Below are 20,658 nucleotides of genomic sequence, written 5' to 3' on the forward strand. Positions count from 1 at the left end.
TGGCCATGATTCCACTTCTTATTGTCATTTTTAGTAGCGCCTTCTTTTATCTAGTGATGTTCGGCGATTCATATTTCACTGAGGCTGATGATATTCCAGCTTAGTTTGTTAGATTAGCTTATTACTTAGTAAGTATTTTGCTAGTAATTTGAACCATAGCCTAGTATTATTATATTTGTAACCTTCCTAATCACTCTAATCTCCATGTTTCTCCTAAACCATCCAACCTCCTTATGAGTTATGACTACCAATTAGTTAGTTAGTATTTATTATTTCAAAATTGTACTACTACTAAATTTTATGAAATGAAATGTTATGGTTCTAATGGTTTGTGTCTCAAATTTATTATTATCTTTTTATATTGAATGTTTATTTGCTTTCTTAATTAAGTAGTATAAATAGTTTATGTTATTAGTGTAATTTTCAAAATGTCTGTTTATTTGAAGTCCTTTCAAAAACACTGGCATGTTGCATTTAGTTGGGTTGATATTTATATTAGGTTTCTAGTTTTGTCTTTGAATCATTTTCTCTCTTCTTTTCTGTGTTTGAGAAAAATGTCTTATTCTCGTGTTACTAATGTTGCGTGGGCTTATTCTCTTTCACGCATAAAGTTAATTTTGAATGTCATGCATGTGTCTCCCTCTTCTATTGCTCATACTGAATTGTCACGGGCAACTTCATGCCTAACCAATAACCATTTATTCAGGTTATATAAAATTGACTATGATGTCATACGTATATACAACTTAAGTATATACAATAACGTCAAACAGACCTGTTTCTGTTGAAGTGAACTCTCTAATTTTGTCAATATTTTATATAAATATAGACAAACTTTAGGCATGTGTTTGAATGTTTTCATTGAATATTTTAACTTGAAAATAAACTTATAAAAAGAGTCTATGCTAATTATTGTTCATAATTTGTTTGATCAAAGAATTTCCTCAGCTTGGTTGTCTATATAATTAACCTTTTATTTTCAAAAGTTTTTTCTTTCTTTCTTTTCAAAGTCATTTTCTTGCATTCATGGTACTGGCAACAATAGTATCAGTCTACTTTGCTGAAATATAACAATTTAATAATTAATAGTGATGTATAATAAAAAGAGTAAAATTCAGGGATTTGAGAAGTGGAACTCTTCAAAATAAAAGTAAAGATTAATTAGTATAGATTTTCGGCTACACATGCTTCCAGTTATGTGTTGTTAAGTTAAATAAAAATTAATTGATGTGACAACGTATCATTAAATATGGTAAAATAATTGTACATCCATAATGTATACTAATTAAATCCAGAGTATCATAAATTACTAATTTTATCTACCCAATATTTCATACATACATTAAGCCAAAACTCGTTATATGTTAAGAAAGAGAAACGATTAATATAGCGAAAATAAATTCACGAAATGATTCCCTCTTCTACACCAAATGTTGAGTTATTATTGGTACAAAACAGTTAAGGGAAATTTTAATTTTAATATTGGTACAAAAGAGAAGTTCAAAAAATATCTGCTTTTAAAATCCTATCTCTTGAAACAACACGAAACCACCTTGAGTTATTATAAGGATCACTTATACACCATACATAATCTCAAATAATATTCTGAATATTGATTGGATATTAAATGATTGTAATTGGTTTGGCTCTAAATTAATATTATTCCTCCGATCACATTGAGATTGAAATGGTACCATGCATTAAAAAAATGACAGAACACTTTATAAAGTTGTGTAGCTTAGTAGAGAGCTACAAAGAGAAGCTCATCCATTGTAACATGGTTTGGGAAGATGGTGAAATGTACAAACCATAAGCTAAGAAAGGAAATGAAAAAGGGAAGGTTAAACATCTTGATGGTAAGCAGTGAAACATTGAAATTACATCTATTTGTGATTTATGTAAGCCACATGGGTATGTCTTTAAAGCCAATTTTGTCTTCTTATTTATAGGATGTTAGTAGTGTCAATTAATTTCTAGTTGGTACTAGTACTACTATATAACCAAACTGGAAACAATGCTAGAGGACATTGCCAGCATGAAGCAATACCCATTTTGTCAAAAAGGAAGAAACATGAAGAAATAACTATATGCTTTTGTTTTACTATATGTTGATTATTAATTCCTCGATGAACTCTTATTATATTTGTGGAAATTTGACAAGGCCAAATTCGAACACGTATATTTTAATGTGAATGGAAGTGTATGCGATTGCACACATATCTAAATAGATTTTTTGAGAGGATATATCTTACGTTTTTGAAGGAATGATATATCTTAAAAGTTGGAAATTAAAAATGGAATTATTTTATTACAAATATGCGACAATTATCATCAAACTGAGTGAATGTATTTTATAAATTTTTTGAGAGAACATGATTTTGAGGAAGGATATATCTTAAATTCATTATTGGTCAATATTGTCCTCCTTCCGTTTTAAAATAATAGTCATTTAAAGTTTGTTCATGATTTTTAAAGAATTGTTTTATCATATTGATTTCAATGATAAAATTAATATCATTTACTAAAAAATATCATTATTAATTGTGATTAGTGGAGTAATTGTAAAAAAAGTAGTTAGTAGAGTAGCTAAGTTGGATAAAATTCAATAAATTAGAATATAATAGTGAAATTTTTTTATAAATATTGTATTGGTATTATAAAGTACTAGAGAGACAATTATTTTAAAATAGAGGAAATACTTTTTTTAAGAAAGTATTATACATGAACAATAACTGAACCGTGAAAAATTCGTATTACATTTCCAGCTGCATGCATTCAAATATTTAATTATATATAACTTCCAAAAATAAAAATATCAGACCCCATCCGATCACATCATGACTGAATTTTCTTACATTTAACAAAAAAAAATTGTAGTGTTATAAAATATTTATTTAATTGTAGTGTTACACAATATTTGACCTCTGTTTACATGTACTTTTGGTCTAAAATATTTTGATTTTTCAAATGTAATTAGAAACATAGGCGTGCATGCTCAAACCAAAACTGTTAAAGTTAAAAACAAAATCAGAAACGCAGCGTCACTGTGAGTGCTAGAAGTAACAACTAGTACTCATCTTGCTTGTGCTCAAATCTTTCTAAAATGGAGATTGGTCAAAAAGACAATTAATTAATAGGAGGGTAGAGAGGAGAAAAATCAGAGATTTTGAAAGAAAACAAAAACTTGTCGCGCTTCCTAGTAAAAGTATCATAAATTTTACATCATCATGTTTGGTTGTCTTGCATGGCATCTATAACTGATTTGCCTAGTAAAAGTATCATATATATTATTTTTTTTACAACGTTTGAAATGTTTTGGATCATGAAAGTTGAAGGTTTGACCGTATAATCGAGCATAATTAATCTCCTCTCTCTATATATAGACGTGCTATGTTACCATACAACATGCACCCAAACCCAAACTTATCTTATTTCCACATTTCTTCTCCCATCCAACAATGGCAGCTAACATCAACAATTTCCCAAAACACAAACTATTTTCCTTAGAAGGGGGGAATTATTAAGTTAAGCACAATGTTTGCTGCCTTTTCAGCCATTCTCACCGGCTTAATGTGCGTATCTGGATCCGAGGTGTTTGCAAACGAGGAGATTAATTATGCTCCAATAATTGTACTTATGTGTTTCATCAGCTTCTCTTCCACAACCATAATAACCTTATCCATAAAACAAGCACTCTACCTAAACAAGTTCCACCAAAACACCATAGAAAAGATCATGCTTGGTTGTGTTGTGGTGTTATTCTTGGCCATATTCTGATATTCAGATTCGTTGGTACTTTTATCATTATGGTGATGCAAAAACTTGGTGGCCACTGCTACTATTTGACCATGATTCCACTTCTTCTTGTCATTTTTAGTAGCGCCTTCTTTTATCTAGTGATATTCGGCGATTCATATTTCACTGAGGCTGATGATATTCCAGCTTAGTTTGTTAGATTAACTTATTACTTAGTAAGTATTTTGCTAGTAATTTGAACCATAGCCTAGTATTATTATATTTGTAACCTTCCTAATCACTCTAATCTCCATGTTTCTCCTAAACCATCCAACCTCCTTATGAGTTATGACTACCAATTAGTTAGTTAGTATTTATTATTTCAAAATTGTACTACTACTAAATTTTATGAAATGACATGTTATGGTTCTAAAGGTTTGTGTCTCAAATTTATTATTATCTTTTTATATTGAATGTTTTTTTTGGTTACTATATTGAATGTTTGTTTGCTTTGTTAATTAAGTAGTATAAATAGTTTATGTTATTAGTGTAATTTTCAACTGTTTGATTTGTGAATATATGCCTTGACAGGAACACTTTAGTTTTGATGATTGACAAATGAAGTCCTAGAAGAACAACGATGCAAAAAGCGGAAAAGAAGATTCAAGCTTTCTATTCTTGGATTTTATTTTTATTTATATTAGGACTTCATGTAAGTAGTAGAAAAAGCTCTCATGAAAATAAATCACACACTCACAATAATTTTCATATAAACATGATTTTGCATTAAAATAGTTTTCTTGAAAAGCCATATTTTATTATGAAAATTGCATAATTATTTTTACATGTTTTTCATGACGGCTATTCTTAATTTCTCATTTATCATTCCATGCTTTTCTTAAGGAGATCATTTCAGGCATAATAATACTTTGGCATAATCCTTTGTACTTTGCTCATGCTGCTACGTGATTCTCTCTTTAAAGCCACCATCAACCATTTATACAAATGATCATTTTTTTAGCATGCATTTAATCAATCATATTTTCTTACCGTTGGAAATGGCTTGACTTTCAATCTTAAAAGACATATCTATATTGCCTAATTGATTACAATGTATCTTCATTGTGTCTAAACGGCTAGTTTAATTTTAATTGCATAGTTGACAATTTCATAACGTCTATTTTTGCATCAAGGGAAAACGCCTAGTTTCGTACATGTATTTTCAAAAGGCTATTTTATCAATTGCACTTCATTAGCATTTTCTTATAAATAGGTGCTTTGTGATAGCTCCTTTTACAGAACTCGTATTTGCACTGAACATTGTCAAAAACATTATTCATCACTCTCATTATTTTTTACACTTGCTAATTTATTATCTTGAGAGCTCTTTTATACTACATAGTTTATCTTGTAGTTATTATGCTTCAATTTGTTATATCTACACATTTGGTGTATTATTTAATTATTGTAACTCTTATTTGTATTGGGTGCGATCCCAAGGTTTCAAGAGAGGTGATATCTCTTGGTTTTAGAGACTCTTCTACAAAGGATTGTTTTGTTTGGAGAGTGCTCGTTATTTGTAAAGGTTACCAGCTTATCCTAATTAAAAGCTAGAGCAGTGAAAATCTCAAGGGGCTTTTCCTTGGGGACTAGACTAGGCCTTGTTGTTTTAGGCCGAACTAGTATAAACTTCTTGTGTCTTTTCTCTCATCCCTTTATCTCTTTTACTTTGTTTGTCATTTATTTTATCTCACCATAACTATTTTTATATTTATTTAAACCTTTTATAAGCACTTTATTTTAATTGGTTAAAACATTTTTTTTAAGTGCTTATTTTAAATCGTTTTCTAAAGAACACAATTCACCCCCCTCTTGTGTGTTTGAAGTCACTTGTTCTACATGATTAAAGGGAATACATGAATGAGATCATACACGTGGTGAAAGGGAAATTTTCAAGTAATAATTTGAGGTGTTTTCAATTAAAAAAAAGCTTATGTGAGCGTGAAGTCAGAGTGAATGGCACCACACAAAACCAAAAATCAATCTAGCAGCAAAGCATTTCATTAACATATATTTAAAATCAATTAAGATAAATTTCTCAAACCAATACTTGCTTAAAAACAATGTTTAAAAATCTTGATAAGACTTTTTAAGGTGATCTTGTTCAATATTTCTAGCAAGAGCTTGTTCAATATTTACTAGTACTCATCTTGCTTGTGCTCAAATCTTTCTAAAATGGAGATTGGTCAAAAAGACAATTAATTAATAGGAGGGTAGAGAGGAGAAAAATCAGAGATTTTGAAAGAAAACAAAAACTTGTCGCGCTTCCTAGTAAAAGTATCATAAATTTTACATCATCATGTTTGGTTGTCTTGCATGGCATCTATAACTGATTTGCCTAGTAAAAGTATCATATATATTATTTTTTTTACAACGTTTGAAATGTTTTGGATCATGAAAGTTGAAGGTTTGACCGTATAATCGAGCATAATTAATCTCCTCTCTCTATATATAGACGTGCTATGTTACCATACAACATGCACCCAAACCCAAACTTATCTTATTTCCACATTTCTTCTCCCATCCAACAATGGCAGCTAACATCAACAATTTCCCAAAACACAAACTATTTTCCTTAGAAGGGGGGAATTATTAAGTTAAGCACAATGTTTGCTGCCTTTTCAGCCATTCTCACCGGCTTAATGTGCGTATCCGGATCCGAGGTGTTTGCAAACGAGGAGATTAATTATGCTCCAATAATTGTACTTATGTGTTTCATCTGCTTCTCTTCCACAACCATAATAACCTTATCCATAAAACAAGCACTCTACCTAAACAAGTTCCACCAAAACACCATAGAAAAGATCATGCTTGGTTGTGTTGTGGTGTTATTCTTGGCCATATTATGATATTCAGATTCGTTGGTACTTTTATCATTATGGTGATGCAAAAACTTGGTGGCCACTGCTACTATTTGACCATGATTCCACTTCTTCTTGTCATTTTTAGTAGCGCCTTCTTTTATCTAGTGATATTCGGCGATTCATATTTCACTGAGGCTGATGATATTCCAGCTTAGTTTGTTAGATTAGCTTATTACTTAGTAAGTATTTTGCTAGTAATTTGAACCATAGCCTAGTATTATTATATTTGTAACCTTCCTAATCACTCTAATCTCCATGTTTCTCCTAAACCATCCAACCTCCTTATGAGTTATGACTACCAATTAGTTAGTTAGTATTTATTATTTCAAAATTGTACTACTACTAAATTTTATGAAATGAAATGTTATGGTTCTAATGGTTTGTGTCTCAAATTTATTATTATCTTTTTATATTGAATGTTTGTTTGCTTTCTTAATTAAGTAGTATAAATAGTTTATGTTATTAGTGTAATTTCCAAAATGTCTATTTATTTGAAGTCCTTTAAAAAACACTGGCATGTTGCATTTAGTTGGGTTGATATTTATATTAGGTTTCTAGTTTTGTCTTTGAATCATTTTCTATCTTCTTTTCTGTGTTTGAGAAAAATGCCTTATTCTCGTGTTACTAATGTTGCATGGGCTTATTCTCTTTCACACATAAAGTTAATTTTGAATGTCATGCATGTGTCTCCCTCTTCTATTGCTCATACTGAATTGTCACAGGCCACTTCATGCCTAACCAATAACCATTTATTCAGGTTTTATAAAATTGACTATGATGTCATACATATATACAACTTTAGTATATACAATAACGTCAAACCGACCTGTTTCTGTTGAAGTAAACTCTCTAATTTTGTCAATATTTTATAGAAATATATACAAACTTTAGGCATGTGTTTGAATGTTTTCATTGAATATTTTGAAGTAAACTCTCTAATTTTGTTCATAATTTGTTTGATCAAAGAATTTCCTCAGCTTGGTTGTCTATATAATTAACCTTTTATTTTCAAAAGTTTTTTCTTTCTTTCTTTTCAAAGTCATTTTCTTGCATTCATGGTACTGGCAACAATAGTATCAGTCTACTTTGCTGAAATATAACAATTTAATAATTAATAGCGATGTATAGTAAAAAGAGTAAAATTCAGGGATTTGAGAAGTGGAACTCTTCAAAATAAAAGTAAAGATTGATTAGTATAGATTTTCGGCTACACATGCATCTAGTTATGTGTTGTTAAGTTAAATAAAAATTAATTGACGTGACAACGTATCATTAAATATGGTAAAATAATTGTACATCCATAATGTATACTAATTAAATCCAGAGTATCATAAATTACTAATTTTATCTACCCAATATTTCATACATACATTAAGCCAAAACTCGTTATATGTTAAGAAAGAGAAACTATTAATATAGCAAAAATAAATTCACGAAATGATTCCCTCTTCTACACCAAATGTTGAGTTATTATTGGTACAAAACAGTTAAGGGAAATTTTAATTTTAATATTGGTACAAAAGAGAAGTTCAAAAAATATCTGCTTTTAAAATCTTATCTCTTGAAACAACACGAAACCACCTTGAGTTATTATAAGGATTGTTTTATCTTGGTTTTTCGGGTGTCAAACATTGATTAAGTTTGAACCTTTTTAACCTTTGATATTTCATTTTTTCTTGGGAAGGGAAAAATAACCCTTGAGAATCGAGGTTCGGGAGTTGTTTTCGTTATGGGAAGGTGTTAGGCACCCATAACGACTATAGTATCCTATAGGAACCGTCTTTACTTTCTACACCTAACGCTTTACTTTTAAATGCTATTTATTGAAAAAACATGTTATTTACACCTAAAGGTTTGCTAGGTTAAGAATTGGAGGGAGAAGAATGTGTTTGGATTTTTGTTTTATTTGATTTGGAGGAGTGTTGGCTCCTTGCCTATGTACCCTTTTAAGGGATCAAAACCAATCGTAGTTCACTTCCAAAAAATGTTTTTGTGAGTTTCAATTGATTTTAAGTTTTGAAAATGGAAGTTGAAGAAAAGAAAGAGGCCTCAGGGCATGAGATTGGAAAAATGTGATGTTGGTTCAATTATTGGAAAATATTAGTCAAAGTTGGAATTAATTTTCATTTGATTTTTGTTTAAGAAAATAAAGGAAAAAATCAATGGAGTTTTGACTCCAAAGTTTGTTTTGAAAAATTTTCAAGTTATGGAATTGCTAATATTTTTTGGAAAATGAAATTTTATTCTAAGTATCGCGATTCCTAAGCATACATCTAAAACGGTAAATCATCATACAACGTGTGTGCGTGTCGGTGCTTGTGTCGGTGTACATCATTATAGTCCATTGTCTGTTACATAGGCCCTAGTTTACATGCTACTCCTTGCAAGAAATTAAATTGCATAAAGTAAAATACACCACCCTAGGTTTTACATCCTAACTTTTGCATGAATTTAAATGGCAAGAAATAAAATGGAAATGAAGGATGAGATGCTTATGAGATGTATGAAACATGAAGTAGAGGGTTAGTAGCATAAGGCATAAAAGAAATGGAGTATAGGTAAGTAAAAATGGCATAACAAATGGTAAAAAGAACAACACAAAGAAGTATCAAAAAATAACAAAAAAGTGGTAAAAATACATCTAAAAATTCATCACAAAAACAAAGCAAACTACATGACTTCTGATCCTCACATCAAGCCAATTTTTCAAAAGTTTTATTTCAGTCTTAACATGGGAATTAGAAGAAAGTATCAAGCCAAGAAATTATGGTGCATTTTTAAGCATATTTTGCACTTATTTTCATAAACAATATTCACATAACTTGTAACACAAGACACTAACAAAAATGCAATCACAAATACTAAAAATAGCATCCAATCAGGGATAAAACACATCACAAAATTGTATATCAAGTACCAATATCAAGTTGACAAAATATCATAGCAAAACCTAGAAAGAATTCACAAGAATTTAACAAAGAAAGCAAACAAATCACAAGAGACATCACATACATTTTTATCAATTTTTTAACATGTAAAATATTCACAAAAATATCAAGAAACACATCAAAAACACATAAGGAATTTTTAGGAATTTTTCAAGAGAATTTAGGCAAAACAGAGGTTTAATTATCAAGAAACAATGTTAAAATAGCAGAAAAAAAAACAAGAAACAACGAAATTACAGCGAAATAAAGGCCCAAGCCCAAGGTTAACATGGATCCGGATCATCCAAGTGCCTCAGAGGCGTTGGATTGATCCAGATCAAGTTTAACCTAGATCTAATGGTGGGGAACAAAGGAAGGACGAACCGGAATTGAACCGGACCGGTTCGAGTGCCTATAAAAGCACAAGAATGCCGGTCTAGCTCATTTCCTCTTCTCCTTTCTCTCTCTACATCTCTCCCTCTCACTCTAACTCACCGGTTTCTCTCTTCTTCTTGCCGGTTTCTGGAAAGAAACGGTCGGAGAAGATGAAGATCGACCGGGATCTTCAAGATCCCGCCGGAATCTTCATCGGATCCGCCGTGATTTCCAGATTTCGGCGAGGTCCTACTCTCGCAGATTCAAACAAAACAAAACCCTAAACCAACCTATTTTTCACACTGATTACGAATATGAATTCCGATTTGCAAAATAAACGGTGAAACGTTATAGATCTACATTTGATGCTTCGGTTTCAAATCTTTTCAATCTTTTTCAAAGTTTTTCGACGGAGAGAGTTCTAGAACCTCTCGATCTACTTCGATTCACCGTTTAGATGTGTTCGCAAACCTTCGTTGAATATTTGAAACGAAAATGAGAAGGTTCTGTGAAATTACCTGAGTTTAATCGGAGATTCGAGCAAAGAAACCTTCGGAGAACTTCGAATCCTTCTGGTGAGTAGCTTTTGATTCTGCAAACTGAAAATAAATCGGTGCTGGTTCTCTTCTTCTTCTTCTCCAGTTGAAATTCCTTCTTCTTCTCTGGCTCACACGCGTCCTTGCGATCGTGCTTGAGTTTGTTATGCTTCGTAACGAACTCGCACTCGAATTGCAAGTGATTACGTGATTTTTGCTGGATTAACAACTCGGTGATGATGAATTTCTGAGAGTTTTTTGTGAATTTCGATCGATTAGGTTGAATCTGAGGCTTTGATTGATGAATTTTGGTGGAAGATTGAGTTGGTTAGGGTTTCAATTTGGGGATGAAGTTCTTCGTGTTCTTGATGAATTCTGGAAATGGTTAGGGTTTGATCTTTGAGATCAGAGAGAGAAGATGGATTTGTGTTTGTGTGAGTTGGCAAAATTTGAATGGGTTCTGCACTGTTGTAGCTATTTATAAGCTGCCATGTGTTCTGATGCTCCAATGAGATGCTGCCACCTGTATTGGGGCTCTAACAAACTCGGCCTTGCTGAATTTTGGGACTTGAGAACCTTTCTGCAATTATTGAAATTTACAGGACCAAAATGCAATAATAAAAAAAGGACTAAAAATCAAAATTAAAAACATTTGAGGACTAAAATGCAAAACTGTCAAAGGACTAAAATGAAAATAAGGTAAAAATGGAATAAAACTGGTAAAATGCAATAAAAGTAAAGTGAAACAAAAAATAAAATCAACAAAAGGACTAAAATGAACCAACTACAAAATGAGGTACTTTAAAGTAACCTCTTTGCCAAAATTTTATGTGAAAGGACCAAAATGCCCCTAGGGACTAAATTGACTCAAAATGACTCAAATGCAATTTCTGAAATGGCTTTTAACAGATGATTAAAGCAAGGATTTGTACAAACAAATTGAAAAGACTCAGACAATTTACAGGGACTAAAATGAGTTTGAATGCAGGAAATGACTAAAATGCCATTTTTCATGAATTTTTGCAAATAACATTGAAATAAAGTGTAATTAATCAAAGATATTTCCAAATGACTTGGAATGCAAGAAAAACCTTTTGGATGACTTGAAATGCAAGAAAACCACAGACAAAATCACAATTAAACATTTTCAAGTAACAGCAGTAAATTTCAGATAAAGTAGAGTAAAATATCAGAGTAAAACAACAGTCAATTACAATTTCTCAAGAGTCAAAGACCCATCTCAGAGAAGTGGCAAATCATTTTGAGCAAGTATTTTTAGGTCTAAAATTAGGGTATGGCAAGGATCACTTATACACCATACATAATCTCAAATAATATTCCTAATATTGATTGGATATTAAATGATTGTAATTGGTTTGACTCTAAATTAATATTATTCCTCCGATCACATTGAGATTGAAATGGTACCATGCATTAAAAAATGACAGAACACTTTATAAAGTTGTGTAGCTTAGTAGAGAGCTACAGAGAGAAGCTCATCCATTGTAACATGGTTTGGGAAGATGGTGAAATGTACAAACCATAAGCTAAGAAAGGAAATGAAAAAGGGAAGGTTAAACATCTTGATGGTAAGCAGTGAAACATTGAAATTACATCTATTTGTGATTTATGTAAGCCACATGGGTATGTCTTTAAAGCCAATTTTGACTTCTTATTTATAGGATGTTATTAGTGTCAATTAATTTCTAGTTGGTACTAGTACTACTATATAACCAAACTGGAAACAAAGCTAGAGGACATTGCCAGCATGAAGCAATACCCATTTTGTCAAAAAAGAAGAAACATGAAGAAATAACTATATGCTTTTGTTTTACTATATGTTGATTATTAATTCCTCGATGAACTCTTATTATATTTGTGAAAATTTGACAAGGCCAATTTCGAACACGTATATTTTAATGTGAATGGAAGTGTATTCGATTCCACACATATCTAAATAGATTTTTTGAGAGGATATATCTTACGTTTTTGAAGGAAGGATATATCTTAAAAGTTGGAAATTAAAAATGGAATTATTTTATTACAAATATGCGACAATTATCATCAAACTGAGTGAATGTATTTTATAAATTTTTTGAGAGAACATGATTTTGAGGAAGGATATATCTTAAATTCATTATTGGTCAATATTGTCCTCCTTCCGTTTTAAAATAATAGTCATTTAAAGTTTGTTCATGATTTTTAAAGAATTGTTTTATCATATTGATTTCAATGATAAAATTAATGTCATTTACTAAAAAATATCATTATTAATTGTAATTAGTGGAGTAATTGTAAAAAAAAAAGTAGTTAGTAGAGTAGCTAAGTTGGATAAAATTCAATAAATTAGAATATAATAGTGAATTTTTTTTATAAATATTGTATTGGTATTATAAAGTACTAGAGAGACAATTATTTTAAAATAGAGGAAATACTTTTTTTAAGAAAGTATTATACATGAACAATAACTGAACCGTGAAAAATTCGTATTACATTTCCAGCTGCATGCATTCAAATATTTAATTATATATAACTTCCAAAAATAAAAATATCAGACCCCATCCGATCACATCATGACTGAATTTTCTTACATTTAACAAAAAAAAATTGTAGTGTTATAAAATATTTATTTAATTGTAGTGTTACACAATATTTGACCTCTGTTTACATGTACTTTTGGTCTAAAATATTTTGATTTTTCAAATGTAATTAGAAACATAGGCGTGCATGCTCAAACCAAAACTGTTAAAGTTAAAAACAAAATCAGAAACGCAGCGTCACTGTGAGTGCTAGAAGTAACAACTAGTACTCATCTTGCTTGTGCTCAAATCTTTCTAAAATGGAGATTGGTCAAAAAGACAATTAATTAATAGGAGGGTAGAGAGGAGAAAAATCAGAGATTTTGAAAGAAAACAAAAACTTGTCGCGCTTCCTAGTAAAAGTATCATAAATTTTACATCATCATGTTTGGTTGTCTTGCATGGCATCTATAACTGATTTGCCTAGTAAAAGTATCATATATATTATTTTTTTTACAACGTTTGAAATGTTTTGGATCATGAAAGTTGAAGGTTTGACCGTATAATCGAGCATAATTAATCTCCTCTCTCTATATATAGACGTGCTATGTTTCCATACAACATGCACCCAAACCCAAACTTATCTTATTTCCACATTTCTTCTCCCATCCAACAATGGCAGCTAACATCAACAATTTCCCAAAACACAAACTATTTTCCTTAGAAGGGGGGAATTATTAAGTTAAGCACAATGTTTGCTGCCTTTTCAGCCATTCTCACCGGCTTAATGTGCGTATCTGGATCCGAGGTGTTTGCAAACGAGGAGATTAATTATGCTCCAATAATTGTACTTATGTGTTTCATCAGCTTCTCTTCCACAACCATAATAACCTTATCCATAAAACAAGCACTCTACCTAAACAAGTTCCACCAAAACACCATAGAAAAGATCATGCTTGGTTGTGTTGTGGTGTTATTCTTGGCCATATTCTGATATTCAGATTCGTTGGTACTTTTATCATTATGGTGATGCAAAAACTTGGTGGCCACTGCTACTATTTGACCATGATTCCACTTCTTCTTGTCATTTTTAGTAGCGCCTTCTTTTATCTAGTGATATTCGGCGATTCATATTTCACTGAGGCTGATGATATTCCAGCTTAGTTTGTTAGATTAACTTATTACTTAGTAAGTATTTTGCTAGTAATTTGAACCATAGCCTAGTATTATTATATTTGTAACCTTCCTAATCACTCTAATCTCCATGTTTCTCCTAAACCATCCAACCTCCTTATGAGTTATGACTACCAATTAGTTAGTTAGTATTTATTATTTCAAAATTGTACTACTACTAAATTTTATGAAATGACATGTTATGGTTCTAAAGGTTTGTGTCTCAAATTTATTATTATCTTTTTATATTGAATGTTTTTTTTGGTTACTATATTGAATGTTTGTTTGCTTTGTTAATTAAGTAGTATAAATAGTTTATGTTATTAGTGTAATTTTCAACTGTTTGATTTGTGAATATATGCCTTGACAGGAACACTTTAGTTTTGATGATTGACAAATGAAGTCCTAGAAGAACAACGATGCAAAAAGCGGAAAAGAAGATTCAAGCTTTCTATTCTTGGATTTTATTTTTATTTATATTAGGACTTCATGTAAGTAGTAGAAAAAGCTCTCATGAAAATAAATCACACACTCACAATAATTTTCATATAAACATGATTTTGCATTAAAATAGTTTTCTTGAAAAGCCATATTTTATTATGAAAATTGCATAATTATTTTTACATGTTTTTCATGACGGCTATTCTTAATTTCTCATTTATCATTCCATGCTTTTCTTAAGGAGATCATTTCAGGCATAATAATACTTTGGCATAATCCTTTGTACTTTGCTCATGCTGCTACGTGATTCTCTCTTTAAAGCCACCATCAACCATTTATACAAATGATCATTTTTTTAGCATGCATTTAATCAATCATATTTTCTTACCGTTGGAAATGGCTTGACTTTCAATCTTAAAAGACATATCTATATTGCCTAATTGATTACAATGTATCTTCATTGTGTCTAAACGGCTAGTTTAATTTTAATTGCATAGTTGACAATTTCATAACGTCTATTTTTGCATCAAGGGAAAACGCCTAGTTTCGTACATGTATTTTCAAAAGGCTATTTTATCAATTGCACTTCATTAGCATTTTCTTATAAATAGGTGCTTTGTGATAGCTCCTTTTACAGAACTCGTATTTGCACTGAACATTGTCAAAAACATTATTCATCACTCTCATTATTTTTTACACTTGCTAATTTATTATCTTGAGAGCTCTTTTATACTACATAGTTTATCTTGTAGTTATTATGCTTCAATTTGTTATATCTACACATTTGGTGTATTATTTAATTATTGTAACTCTTATTTGTATTGGGTGCGATCCCAAGGTTTCAAGAGAGGTGATATCTCTTGGTTTTAGAGACTCTTCTACAAAGGATTGTTTTGTTTGGAGAGTGCTCGTTATTTGTAAAGGTTACCAGCTTATCCTAATTAAAAGCTAGAGCAGTGAAAATCTCAAGGGGCTTTTCCTTGGGGACTAGACTAGGCCTTGTTGTTTTAGGCCGAACTAGTATAAACTTCTTGTGTCTTTTCTCTCATCCCTTTATCTCTTTTACTTTGTTTGTCATTTATTTTATCTCACCATAACTATTTTTATATTTATTTAAACCTTTTATAAGCACTTTATTTTAATTGGTTAAAACATTTTTTTTAAGTGCTTATTTTAAATCGTTTTCTAAAGAACACAATTCACCCCCCTCTTGTGTGTTTGAAGTCACTTGTTCTACATGATTAAAGGGAATACATGAATGAGATCATACACGTGGTGAAAGGGAAATTTTCAAGTAATAATTTGAGGTGTTTTCAATTAAAAAAAAGCTTATGTGAGCGTGAAGTCAGAGTGAATGGCACCACACAAAACCAAAAATCAATCTAGCAGCAAAGCATTTCATTAACATATATTTAAAATCAATTAAGATAAATTTCTCAAACCAATACTTGCTTAAAAACAATGTTTAAAAATCTTGATAAGACTTTTTAAGGTGATCTTGTTCAATATTTCTAGCAAGAGCTTGTTCAAAAAAAATATTTCTAGCACGAGTGATTGTCTGGGTTATCTACGACCTTCATAGAAAATGGGTACAGTTTTCTTATGTACGATTGTCATATCAATTTTTAAGGCTTTTGAGTTTAGGACTAAGATTAACTGCTGTCACTAATTAGACGAAGTCACACACCCAGTCCGCTTACCATGGTGATTGAATTGAGATCGAACGATTCCTATTTTGATCTCCGCATTTTACATTTAAAAAAAAATCAAAATCTCAACTGATATATATACAAATCTTGATCCAACAATCACGATTGAATCAACAATATGTAGTTTGAAGAAAATCCTAATATTTTGAAGAAAATCCAAATATAATTAACCCACCCAAATTGACACCAGAGAGAATCTAACATGAGATCTTGAGAATGAGCACACTCCCAGGTCTCAAGCTAATACAACCAGACAATTGTGTTTAGACTCTTGAAGTAGTGATGTTATAATCATGGTCTGTATGAAAAAGTACTGAAATTAATTTTAAAACCATTTTTTATTCCTTTGGGGTGTATAGATCAAATGAAATAAAAGAGTTTTTCTTGGTGATATCAATTTTAGAAGGCGTAAAAACTACCAAGAGTAAGGAAAAACTATCAAAATTAGGGGTGTTTGCGGTGCGGTTTGGTTCGGTTTTGAAGGTAAAAGTCATCCGAACCGTAAGATAAAAAAAGCATGCGGTTTGGTTTGGTTCGGTTGACTTTAAAAATATCATCCAAACCAAACCAAACCAAACCAAACTAATGCGGTTTGGGTTGGATCGGTTGATGCGGTTTTTTTCGAGACCATAATTTTTTTTGTTTTCAACATTAAAATCAGGTTAAAAAGTTAAAACACAACATATTTTTCAGCAATATTTTAAATTTTATCAAATATTACAATTTTATTTTCATTTTACAATGTTTCCAACAACATAGACCAAGTTAAAAACATGGACAAAACATAATCCTATTTTCTAAAAAATGCAAAAGACTAAGGTTTTAAATAAAAAGCAAAGAAGGAATCTAACAAGAGAAAAAGTATGTAATTTTATAAAAGTTTCCATTGAGTTTCTATGGGTATATATGTTTAATTAACATTTTTCTTATGTTGCGGCTTGGTTTGGTTTGGTTTGGTTCGGTTGGTAAAATGAAAACCGCAAACCAAACCAAACCATGCGGTTGAGCAAGAAAATGATCCGATTACATCCGAATCAAATGCGGTTTTTTGCGGTTTCAATTTGAGTTGGTTCGATTTACGGTTTTCCTATTGGATTGGTTCGGTTTTGAACACCCCTAACCAAAATAAATTTTTTTGAAAGTGTAATGATAAATTAGATTGAAAAGTGAGTTTTTAAATAATCCAAAATTTCCATTTTTTTTTTTGAGTTTTAACACTTGTCCCTTTTGAGATTAAATGGAGTTTCAACACTCAATTCCTTTAGGTTCTGTTTAGATTGATGGAACATAACGGAGCAGAAAGAAACATAACGGAATGAAGCGGAACGGATTGGAATGGAATTAATAGTTCATTCCATTGTTTGGATATATTCAAACCGTAGACCTTTAACTCCTTAACTCTTTTTTTTTTTTTTTTTAAGAAGCTAAATTCGTCCACCCAAATTAGCACCAGAGGGAATCGAACCCGAGACCTTGAGGAGGAGCACACTCCCAGGTCCCAAGCCAATACCACCAAACAATTGTGTTTAGACTCTTGAAGTAGTGATGTTATAGTTTTTAACATGTCAAAAATAAGTATTTTAGTTAGCATATCTGCATTGGAAATAAGGGTGCGTTTGGCCCTACTTTTTTTAGTCTAAAAGTCACTTTTAGAATAAAGTTGAAAATTAAAACTTTGAAGTTGAAGTTAAAGTTGTTTGGTAGTTGTTGTTTTTCTCAACTTAATTAGTACTTTTAAGTTAAAATCTGTTTGGTAAAATATTTTTAAAAGAGCTTTGAGATTTTATTACAAATTATCATATATAAAATAAAAGGCATTTTTCTATAAAAAAAAATTAAATTTGTAAAGAGTTGGTTTTTTTTAGAGCAAATGAAAATATATAAATTATTATATAAAACATTACATGTGTTTCTCAGCCAACCAACATGTGCATACAGCAATTTTCTAAGAAAAACTATTGCTATTGCTTTAAGCTGTAAATAAACGAAAAATTGGAGTCTCCCTTTCTCGGCTGCAGTGCTAAAAAAATTCTTCACTAACTATGAACTTTCTTGAGTTCATTTTATTCATCAGCATCATCAATAATCCTTTTACAATTTGGATGCTGTTAACGACGGACACTCTTTAAGCATTTTAAAATACATAATTATTTTTTAAAAAAGTTAAATGTTACGATTTTCAATGAATTTATTCCATATATTTTTATAAATACTTACTACTTGTGGTCTTTAAAAAGTGTTCGGGGCACACGTTAACATTTTCTTTACAATTTAAAATAAGACGAATAATTTTATCAATAAAAAGTAATATATATTTTTTTGTTTCTACTAATTTTTTTTTTTTTTACAAATAAACGCGTTTAAGGTAGTAAATATATATTACTGTGGTGTAAAATATACAAACTTATTTTTAAAAATGAGGTAGCCAATACTACCCTATTGTACCACAACCCTCCACCCCTGCCCTTGTTTTTAGAACACATAAAAAAGAACTAACGTCAAAAAAAAAAAAAAAAACTTCATAATTGAAGAGATATATCATCACAAGGAATGATATGACCAACGTAAGCCATCAAATTATAATTTATCATCAGTTTGTTTTTCATTGTATTTTAAAAACAAAAAAATATTTATTGATTTATTTATTTTGAAAGGAATTGAAAAAATTATTTATTAGTCATCAAATTTGTTGGTAGTTGAAGCTATTAAACCATGACCAACAAAGCTCAGTGATTCAACCTACGTAATGCTAAAACATATTTTCATTTAAACTTGTTCTTAATGAAAAGACTTTTCAATATTGTGAAGGAAGGATGTGTTAATTGTCTGTTATGTAACAAAGGATTGACAAAAGACGTGTGTGAAGAAGAATAATTTCTACTATTATCAAAAGGGTAAAAAGTACAAGTATTCGAGTAGGGATTTTCCTTTAAAAAAATGTGTTTTCTTTGCCATAAAAGACTAAAAATCGTTTTCTTCATGTTGTCTTTGTAACATATCATTTTCAAGATGGGACCTATTTATCACTTAAATTCTCTCTTCTCTTCATTCGAATCCTCTCTATCTTTCTATATATAAAAAGAGTGCTGCTATTTAAAAGGAACATTATATCATCACTCTTGTCATCCATTTTGCATTTTGCATTTTGATTGTCACAGTGCTCTCATTCGTTTCTTCCTCATTCATCGTCTCAAGTGACACCTCAAACATTCCCAAAACAACCGGATCATCAACCGCTTCACCCTCCGCATCGGCGTGATTCTCTGTATAGTTGGATATGTCGCTGGCAACGGCTTCTTCCTCGTCATAGTTTACCATTATCTTAGCTTCCATCTTGCTGCTTCCATTTTGGTTTACATCTTTAACCTTTCTCATTAGTTGATCTTGTCTCCTACACTGATGATGAATGGGGAGGATTTCTTGATACTAGACGATCCATGTCAGGGTATTGTGTATATTTGGACGACAATCTAATCCCGTGGTTGTCAAAACATCATCCTACGCTATCTCGCTCTAGTGAAGAGGTTGAGTACCAGGGATTGGCTAATGTTGTTTCCGAATCCAACTATTGGATTCGTAATCTGCTCTTGGAACTTCGTTGTCCGGTTCGCAAGACTACATTGGTCTATTGTGACAATGTGAGTGTCATTTATATGTCAGAAAATCCTCTTCAACACCAACATATTGAAATGGATATTTAGTTTGTTAGATAAAAAGTGGCGCGCGGAGAGGTTCAGATTCGTCATGTTCCTTCTCATTATTAGATAATCAATATCTTCATGAGTAAACTCGATGCCATTATCCCTTTTTCTTCAACCTCTCTGATGGTCAATTCACATGGAAATTTCTGAGTGTATATGGTTGGAGTGTGTCATTGGTTGTGTATGCCTCCTGAACTTTATGTAGAAGCATGTATGGAATCATTTGACTTAAACAATGAGATGTTCTTTGTCACACCATATCCTCATACGTTACACTGACATGGAACAATTGACGGTGTTGAATAACTCCATTGCCTTGATCTCTTTACCTAACAACACACAATTTTTTCACATATCAATTTAGGGTGAAGTTGGTGTGAAGGAATCATGGATCAAACTCTTCACCGTTGAGAAACCTTGCTCTTGCGCTCAGTTTCCTATGAGAGTCTATATGAATTGTGAGATAGTCTTTACAAATGAAGACAACAAACTACTTTTGTTTGACTTAAACACCAAGAAGATTGTAGTCTAAATCTTACAGAAGATGCATAATTTTTAAGATTAATTTTTTTTTATTCCCCATAAAATTTTTAAATTTTGCTTTTAATCTCTCTAAAG

General features: G+C 31.0%; 1 long non-coding RNA gene across 1 annotated transcript; it reads left to right on the forward strand.

Annotated features, from left to right (window-relative positions):
• Positions 1 to 1,652: 1,652 nt before the first annotated feature.
• Positions 1,653 to 2,104, forward strand: LOC146925112 (uncharacterized). The gene is made up of 2 exons (XR_015011013.1): positions 1,653 to 1,856; positions 1,950 to 2,104. It is a non-coding gene; the product is annotated as an uncharacterized LOC146925112 (long non-coding RNA).
• Positions 2,105 to 20,658: the final 18,554 nt, after the last annotated feature.

This window comes from Medicago sativa, chromosome 5 (genome assembly GCF_051527215.1).
Source record: "Medicago sativa cultivar Bolivia chromosome 5, Bolivia_mono, whole genome shotgun sequence".
Taxonomy (NCBI): domain Eukaryota; kingdom Viridiplantae; phylum Streptophyta; class Magnoliopsida; order Fabales; family Fabaceae; genus Medicago; species Medicago sativa.